A 10,438-nucleotide genomic window follows, 5' to 3' on the forward strand; every position below is an offset into this window, starting at 1 on the left:
ACATTATGAAAACACCCATATCATGTAAACATCGTGGAATTACCTCTATTTTAGTGTTATCTTTATGAAAATCAAAGCACTTAAGTGACGTAAAGATGTGTTCAAACGATATTGATCTAAACTATTATTGCATCAATTATTCAAAGAAATACTTTGTTATGCATGAATTATGTCATGCTTCTATTTGGTTGCAGAATGCGTAGCTGAAAACTCTTGTTTATCGCGTGGTTACACTTTCTAAAACAGAAATATTACGCTTGCGACGCATCTTGATATCCAGATGAGTAAATACAAAATTGGAGTTGACGAAACACTTTCATTAGGGTACAACAAATGACACAACACTGGTTTAAGAAATTCTTTGGATATAATGATATCACTCATTTAACATAAATAAAATGTAACGCATTCACACATACATACGAAATCACCTCTTATCAAATATCTTTTCGATACAGCTACTATGGTTTTTTTACAACTTCATAATACAGCTGACAACTAATTTGTCTTTGAAAATGTTAAAAAAATGAAATTAATGCAACGTTTTGTCAATCTTATATATCGTATGCGTATAACAAGACTAAAATCTGAAGGTTTTGCTTAAAAAATCTATCTATATTTGTCAAATATTTCCAATTTAAGTGAAAGTGTTTTAGGCATTAAAAGTCATGAAACATGGACACTGTTATTAGTTCCATTCATTCTAAACACATTTACATCAACAATTGTCCAAAACCAAGTATATAACGACATGACACTACAAAAAGCTGATGCACTATCTGCATCGGTTATTGCACACACACATTCAAGAACTACAATAGCTACAAAGAGTTCTCAAGTTATTCAAAGTCTTTAACAGTATGTTACTATAGCCACATGTATTTGACACACATTGACAACATGTACACATATTTTGAATGTAAAATAGTACTAGTATAAATTGAGCAGAAACGTTAATAAGGCACTTTCTACTGAGTACATATCATTTAATAAGTACAAAAAGTAAGTATCGATGAATATGTTTCTCATGAGCATGGATAATTGCATTTTATAGTTTAATTAATGCCATACATTTATAATTTGTACGATGTACGAAGTGCTTTACTCTAATATATTTTGTGCGGTACCAGAAATAATAGCTTTCCTTAATTGTATACCTTTTTCGAAAAAGGTTTAACACTTATTCTGCTGCACAATTTATTAAACAATTTAATAGGTTGATAATGAAATTAAAACGATTAAAAATTCATGTTTGTCATAACCGTATTTAATAATTCACCTGACATTAACAACAAACCCTAGGTTTAATACATTTTGTAGTAAAAAACCTGTTTTCACTTGACACATATCTCAGATATTGACAGAATTTCATCATTTTCTCATCTTTTAAGAAAATAAGTAGAAAACTATTGCAATACATCAAAAAGTGAACAAACAATATTATTATATATTACAATATGATGTTTAAAATTGCGCTAGCAAAAATCATATACTTGTTATTCTTTAATTAAAATTTAGTATTGCATTGGATGCCTTAGATTGTCTACAAAGACAAAATATAACTAGATCACTATAGTACTAACATCATACACTCCTAAACCAACATTATACGCAATTTCATGCTTAGTAAAGTGAACAATGCAAGAACGAATTTCGTTATTTGATCTCTAGCTCCACCATTAGTATTGTCATTATTTGATCCAAGAAAGTAACTGGTTTCCCGGAATCCCCTCCATTTGAGCAGCATCCAGTCCGTGTCAACCTTAGAGTGCATACATACTCTGGAAAGGTAACATTATCCTTCAACCATCTCCTCTCCCGCGTTTTTCCACAGTGACGTCATCAATTCTTAACTCGTGTGACGTTACAGCCTGACTCGGGTCACATGATGAGTCATTCATCTTAAAATCAACAACGCGATCATTCAGCAGATTTGAGCCAATCACAATCTCGCAATCATCTGTCAACGCGGTTGCATTTGTGACACAAGATGTTTTTATTTTGAAGCGACGATGCCAATACATTCTTCCTTCATGTTTGATGACAACACGAGGGTCGTCTATTAAAGCAGGCACGTCAATTCTAAAAGGGATACGTTAAGTATTATTGTTCACATCAAATAACATCAACTCAAAGTTTAAGAAGAACATTTTTCAGAAACGTCAATCGACATTTTTACTTAATATATTATTTATTGTTTTTATTCTTAGTTTACATACTTTTTTGTATGTTTTGATATATTTAAGTCGATTATAAAGACCTATAACAGTTACTTATAACCAAATTTGAAAAAGGTTCAATCACCCTTGAGTATGTTCCTTGGATAGAAAGAGGCAAAGTGAACATGTTTATACTGAGTTTAAGCATATCAAACAATTAAACGTTTACAACCATGTAGTTTCCTTAAACGAAACGAATGTAAATTAGCACTCACGCATTGTCAATAGATATGTCGGGAACCCAAATGGTGTCTTTATTCACGGCAATTTCATACACATTTTGTGGGTACCAGCCTAGCCTGTTATCATCCCATGTCTGCGAGGCAAAAACAAAGATAATAAAACAATGGAAACTACAGTCAACAACCCAAATAACTAAACTAATCACGATGACCCCGTTTAGATGCACACTTTTCAAGGCCCTAACCGTGAAGATAAATAATAGTCTACAATACATACTTTTAAAAGATCGCTTAAAGGAACTCGTGCTTTCGGATCAACAATTAGGGTCCTCGGTCAAGCATATGAAAACAATTATTTTATCATTATTTAACATTATGATATCGAAATTGCAAAAAAACCCCAACAAATAAAGTATAAAACAATATAATGAGTGCAGTGGGGTACCACTCATACAAAAGAGATATATATTTTGACCTAACAATAATACATTAATTACATCACGTTATATTGTAAATCAACCTATCACGCAACAACGAAATCGATGAAAGCCGTTATTAACCCTTTGAAAATTGTTGTAATCAAAGACGATATTTGAGAAAATATCCTCATTTGCTGGAAAGTTTAAACTGTCAGTATCTTAGTGTTAACTCTCTTAATGATTTGCTCAACTTTATGAAGTTATATAAAATGTACATTTTACAAACCATTTTAAAAAAACAATGAGCGAACCCCTTTATGATAAAAAAAATACATAATGGATATTAAAAAGCTATTTTGTGCATACACGTAAATTCAAATTAACATGTATTTATGTACATGTACGCGTAAAGGAGAAACATAATGCAAACATTTGCGTAGTAAACATATTATCAAATGATTGGTCTGACTTTCGTTCGCATAAATTTGAGCTACGGTGATATATGACGTCATCAGCCAAAATGAGTCAAGCGGAAGAAAAGTCACGTTTTATTTCGTGCGAGATTTCGTGAATCATAAGCAATATTTTTGTTTACATATTTTCGAAAAGGTTCTTGAATTTAAATTGACTAATTGAGTTTCTGTTGTTATCCTTTTTGTAAACCCTTTTTTGGATAAAATTTGAGTTTGTTGTAAACATAAATGTCTCAAAAGGATCGTATTTGCAGACAAGATCACATATACGGTAATATGATATCAAAGTTGGATTATATCTGATTGAATTCTTTCTACTGGACACATATCTGATTTCCATCTTTAATTTTAACAATTTGATTCATCTTGACATTAGAAGATCATACATAACAATAAAACTGACTTACTAGCTCAAGGTCAATGGTCGATTCGAGGGATTGCTCAATTAGGTTAAGACTAGTCACGTGGCTGACGTGCACATTGACCCCAAGCCACAGGGGGTCAGGAAAGTTCTTCCGAGGGGGAACGTTCAGATCGTACTTGTGAAAGATGGTATTGAATATCTGTATTGCCTCTTCTACATATGTGTTGGGGTTTGGAGTAGTTTTAACTTTAGCCCTGAAAAAACAACAACAGTTAATTAAGAATTGTAGTTTATTTTTTTCGCATTGATGAGCCAGCATAGTTCATATACAATATATGTTAAATTGGGCATGGGTTCAACATAGGTTATGAAGTGTTTAAGGCGACGCACATATACAGTTCTAAATCTACCACATACATCTGGTTTTCAGCATACGGTTGAAAACATCTGTTGATTTCCCCACGTCAACCGATTTCTTGAATATCATATCTTATCATATACTCATATCTAAATATGTTTGCAATTAAGCACATTTTTAATAATGTAACTACTATCTTCAGCATATGATTGGATATTATCTTTTACGAGTCTAATAATTGCATATACCCTACTGAACATAAGAAATGAACCAGGTGTAAATACGACAAAACATTAAGATCAGACATATTACTGTCGAGTGCTAATACAAATGATTATGTGGATTTACGTTACCCAGCTGGCTTCCAACGAAGCTGGCAGATAAAAGTATAGGTTATTGCATTTGTATACAAATAAACGTATGAGTTTTTGTGCGGAGCAATATAATTACAAGTGCAGAAATGTTTATATACATATAAATGTGCATTTCATCCTGAACAGTGACAGATTTCACGAGAATCCACAAATTATTCTTGCTCATAATGCAAGAACATTTATTGGTTCAAAACAAATGTTACAAAGTCTTCTCTCCCACAACCAACCATAACCTCACTTCCCTTGTATGCCAATGCTTGCTTGCATTGTCTACTTTAGCGTCATCTGCAACGACAGTTTGATCGAATTTATGATCCCTACCGCTTAAGTAGCGAGAAATTTTGTTTTAAATAGATTGGGTACCTCGGAATTGTATTGGAGTCTTATCTTTGAAGAGACTGGAAATTGCATGAACACGATTACCTTGCTGAGAGCTTTAGCAATAATCAAGGTGTAAATACGTCAAAACACATACATCAGGAAGATAACTGTAAAAGTTACATTTATTGGGAAAGAAAGTCTTCCAACAGATCGTCATATTGATACAAGTTACAAGCTCTACAACTTGTAAGCATATCTGTCTGGCTTTATAAGAGTCGTAAAGTCATTTTTTTGTTTGAAAGTGTATGGTTTTTTGTTTTTCATTTTTATTCATCTAACAGCTACAGTAGTTCTGTTTGTCCTGAATTATTTGTTGTACATTCCTATTACAGCGTAAAGTTTTTTTTCATTACTCACTATAGCCAAACTATTGAGCTTTATAACTTCCAGTTCATCGTTTAAGGAATCTTTTCCTTGCTCCTCCCTAGATATTTTTTTATATTCTGAAACCATTTACCAGAAAGGTAAGATATATCGGCCACAGGCTTATAAACAAACGCTGACAAAATATTCTTCTGACACTTCATCTGGTAACATAAAATCTGTATTGTCATGAATTGACTCAAAAGGAACTTCATATAGGCGATGTAAAGGTTTTTAACACGTTTCTATGACTACACTCTTTGATAGTATACTATTTCTGTTCTCAGTGGATCCAATCAAAACCACTTATTTGTGTGAAGTTTTTTTTCTTTTTAATAAACAATCACGGCATTAAAAGTGAAACATGTCATTAGTCTAAATTAAATGACGTATTTATGTGTGTATACTTTGAACCCAACTAAACGGGTGAAAAACTATTTTTCGAGCTAAATATTATGAAACGAAAATACATTGCAAAATACATAAAATACAACACCAAATTGATGTCTACACTTAAGGACTTGTCAAGAAACTTTAAATGAATATCTTTACAATACAAAACTACAAGGGAAGGCCCAGAAACAAAACATATCTGCAAAGTTATATAAATGTTGACAAAGGTCGAGGTTCGAGGTTAATGATTTGAGTGAGAGAAAAACTATGCTTAACTGCGTAGAAGAACGACAACGATCTGGCAGCGAAAGGACAAGTGTGAGTGTACCATTCAATGCTTGAGGATGTAAATCTACTGAATTAACGATTGGTACTAGGTGCGTTCAGCCTAGGAAAGCATATCTCCAAAAGTGTGCAATTTGCAATCTATATGAGAGTATTTTAAGCAAATAAACTGAACATATCATTTTCGTACCACAAATTACGTAACACTACTGTATAATTACAAATGACAGGTGAGTTGCAACAGGGCAAACATACTCGTTTTTGACACAATTTTACTAAGGTCATTCTAAATTAAGAAACCTTCACGAGAACAATAATATTTCGATAGCCTATTGCCCCAGCTTTCATAACAACTGCAACAGGCTGTCGGGAACTTTCTGTCTCGCTATAACATGCTAGAAATAGATTCTCATATTGTTGCATTCCTAAATCACTTTTCACTTATTCTAAATATAGTAAGCTTCAATCAAGGAAACAATAACATTTTGATAGCTTGTTGGCTCAGCTTTCACAACAACTGCAACGCGTTGTCAGGAAGGTAATTACCAACAATTTTTGTCTAGCTTTTATATGCTAGAAAATAGCCAATATTTTTTAACGTTCCCAAATCATTTGTGCGGCAATCATTACTGCATACGGTAGAATATAAGTAGAAAATTAGGTTCAAATGCTCCGTTCAAGTCAACGCCCGTAAATTAGCATAATTTTGGTGCAAATACAAGTACTGCATGCTTGTCATTTTACGCCTTTTAAAGTATAATGTTATAGGAATGTATATCACTGTTCATTAAAGGTTCGGTGGTTAATAATGAAAATGGAAATTACGTAAGCTCGCTATCAATTCTAGTTGGATCTTTTTTTATCCCCACGACCAAGGGAATCAACCTGACACCCATTTCAATATAGGCAAGCTTGTGGCTATAATATAAGAAATGCTACTAAACTTTGTAACGTACAATTTAAATATAAATAAAGATATATGTACCAAATATTACCTTTTGTTTCTATTCAATACAAACAAATTTTAAACGAGTTAGGTAACGATTTTAAAAGAGATTTTGGCGGGATTAAGAATTGGACCGAGGCTCAAACAATCTTGTTTTAAATGGAAACAGCTGCAAGACAATTAGTTATCATATGGCACATGTCACCTGAAAATGAAATTTTATTATTGTTTTCGGTAAGAAAATTCACGCCAAATTAGTAGGGCGAAATGACGTCAATGTCAAATTATACCACACAGGTGTAATATGATTAAATGTGTAATGACTATTTTACAACCGTTACAAGCTATGCCAGGTGATCAAGTATAATGTCTTATTTATTGTTCATACTATAGATATAATTGGTACAGTAACTGAATCAAGCAGCACATCTTTGTCACCGAAAATGTATGGCTTCAAGATGAATTGTTCTATGAGCTTGACAACACACTTGTAGTAGACAGTATTAGTTTGGTTTAAGCTTTTCTAGTTCAAAAACCTTTGTTGAAACAAGTCTAAAACATCATTATCAGTCTAGCATGATCTTAGGTGAGAAGGTTGTCTTATGCTGTTGAGAAAACAGGTTTATAGGCCGACTCTCCACCAAACAAAGTGAACAGTATTGTGATAAAATATCTGATCATATCAATAAAAGGAAACTTATTTCGTTGACCCTTTCAATGCGTTGTACCCAACAGTTTTGAAAATAATATTTCGGTAGTGTCAGTTAGGCTTAGCTTTGAGCATTTAAATAGTGTCTGAACTGATTGACTTCTTGGATTGTTCTCGGATTTTCCCTGTAGTTTGCATCGTCATAATTTCAACCGAAGTTCATCATATAATTTTAACGTTTTGTCAAAGTTTTTGGAATCAAACTACAACGTTCATGTGTTTTTCACAAAACTAGTGATGCTGGTTAAAAGCCCTGCTCTCAGAGCCAACCCTCCTACGTAATATAACCAGACCTAACCATTGTATATAATCATGCGCATGATACGATGTAAACTTGGTTAATTTCAAATAAACAACAACGCTTTAAAAATGAATGAATGCTGCGGCGTTTGAGAAACTAGGTTATCGTTAAACTAGGTCTAATGGAAACACATTATGCAAATTTATTTGTTATCAATCGTAATTTAAAATAAAGAGGCTAGATCCCACGCAATCATTTTGCTGCATATTTTATATCCAATTTCCCCATTTGCACTCGAAATAACACTAGTGTCTGTCTGGTGTTTCACGAGCCCAACACAATATTTGAGATGAAAGTAACACTTTTATGATAAAAACTGAGCGTTCCTTATAAGAATTTTTTATAGAAATGAAAGTTACCATAATGTATCGAACACATCCGGTGTAGGAGCACAAACAATATTAAATTGTAAATAAAAAATAGATCAAGTACATCCAGCATGTTCAGTAAGTTTGTTTCATAATCATAAACAATTCTGTTTCAAAACATGTTAATAAGAAAGAAATTGGTCAATGGACTGAGATGGTACAACCCTGCTTTGTTTGACTGTCAAGTGTTAAACAAGGAAAAAAAGGCATTTGACACTGGGTAGTCAGTTCCGAATTGGTGTGAGATGCCGTAGATATTTCATTACCAGCAATAACAAAACGACAAAAAATACCAAAGCAATAATAAATCGGATTTCGATGAAATATTTAAGTTTATTCAGTAAAACAGATATTAAGAAACATTTGATCGACACTCGTGTTTGCATATGCATGTGTCGTACAGACCATCCCTCCACTATGCATTGGTGTTAATATTTTCTATAATCAATTCTTCAAACTTGCTTCCATGTGAACGACATATTTCACAGGTGAGGTACAACACCAGTTGGTTATTATCAATCCCGGCGCATGATTACAATACCATGCAGGGATGAAAGATTATAAGGTGCCCTGTTAACGCCACTGCTAGCAAGAAAATGTGTTTGTTATTAAAATTGCAGTCTGTTCATGTACATGACTTAAGCATAAGTTCGTGATTAGAATGTTGCTAATACATATGACCAGTCATTGATACCGTCATTTACCTGAAAATAGTTTTTCTCCGGATTTTATTAAAACGTTTTTTGTTAGTATCTTTTTTAGTCTTTCTGTTAGATAATTAAACAAGATCACAACATCTTTTGTCTTTGCTACTGAGCTTGCTTCTGTAGTTTTTCATATAATTACTTTCCCGGGTATTTTCTTTTCATTGTGTATGGTTAAATTGGTATCAGGAACAATAAAGCTGAAGGCTATTCAATTTTCAAATCTTGCAAAATGTAAGCAACCTTATTGTTAAAAATATATAATTTGTCCATTAAGATGGCAGTTTGTTTTAAGCAGCCGTTATTAAATCTAATCAGTTAAATCGGTTGATTTAGACAAAGTAATGGTCAGTAGAAAAAAAATAAATATCAAACACTAAGGTAGTTAAAGGGTTGAATTTTTGCATTATTCTAAATTGAGCATATTGCACACTCGTAAACCATTTCTTGATATATTAAAAAAGAAAATCGTGCTGAAAAATAAATTGAACCAATTATCTTCGATTTTAACATAATCCATTTTGTGATTTCTGCTACATGAAGTGCATGTTAACCAAGGGTAATAAAACCTTAAGCCAAGTCAAGATATTCGATATACAAATAGGCTTCTCATGTCAGTGGACCATTTGAAATAATGCTAAATCTAAATGCCTGGTAATCCTATATATATACATTTTGAAATCATTGTAAATTGAATTTCTTGCCGATAACTAAATTTAAAAAAGTGACCGAAAAAAAGACAAAGTTAGTGCAGCTTGTAATTTTTATTTTGTTTTTTATTTCAGTAAAACTGCGACTAAAATGACACATATGGCGATCGTTCAAGGTAAGTAAGCTTGTCTAAATTATTGTCTTTGGTAACAAATCTGTATATTATTTATCCACACATTAAACCCTTTGACATGATAACAACAACTATTATATGGCCACAAATCATGCCAATTGTATTACATAATTTTACATCGGATATTTTTATTCTTGTTACTGCAAAGATGTTAATTTACTTATCTTAATCTATAACTTTTAAATGTCTTCACTTACCCAATCACAAGCATTGGTAATGTCAAAAGAAAAACATAATATTGTGTTTCCATTATCTCCAGAGAAATTTACACTTTTCGTTACCACAATCTGAAACACAAATAGTAAATCCTGCTCAAAGAGTGTTCCTAGAATAGTTTCAAGCTATCAAATCTGGATCGCTCCACCACAGAGACCTGGCAACAGGCGCGTAAATCAAACTATTACATGCAAAATTATTTACACCACAAAATGCCAAGTAATTTACTTTCTACAGGCCTATTATAAACATATCTGATAATCATGCAATCCCTGTAATATTTGCCAACTGGTATTAGAGTTGTTTCTCAGGTTATGATCATTCATAAAATGTTCGCAGTAATTGTCAAGCCAAAGTTTACCTTTTGTTTGCAAGTGAATCGTTACAAAAATAAAATTCATAGCCCTTCGAACTCGTGGTTTATCATTTATCTTAATTAAAGTACAACACTCCAAGGTAAGCAGTGATTAATAGTGATTAATATGTACTGTTAGCTTTATCTTATGAAAAACTACAATAAACGTCAATTAAACTTGCTG

The 10,438-nt window shown here is 32.5% G+C and overlaps 1 pseudogene; it reads right to left on the bottom strand.

The window, feature by feature from the left end:
• Positions 1 to 344: 344 nt before the first annotated feature.
• LOC128206242 (acetylcholine receptor subunit gamma-like) lies at positions 345 to 10,049 on the bottom strand (annotated as a pseudogene).
• Positions 10,050 to 10,438: the final 389 nt, after the last annotated feature.

The sequence above is a fragment of the Mya arenaria genome, chromosome 10, assembly GCF_026914265.1.
Source record: "Mya arenaria isolate MELC-2E11 chromosome 10, ASM2691426v1".
Taxonomy (NCBI): Eukaryota; Metazoa; Mollusca; class Bivalvia; order Myida; family Myidae; genus Mya; species Mya arenaria.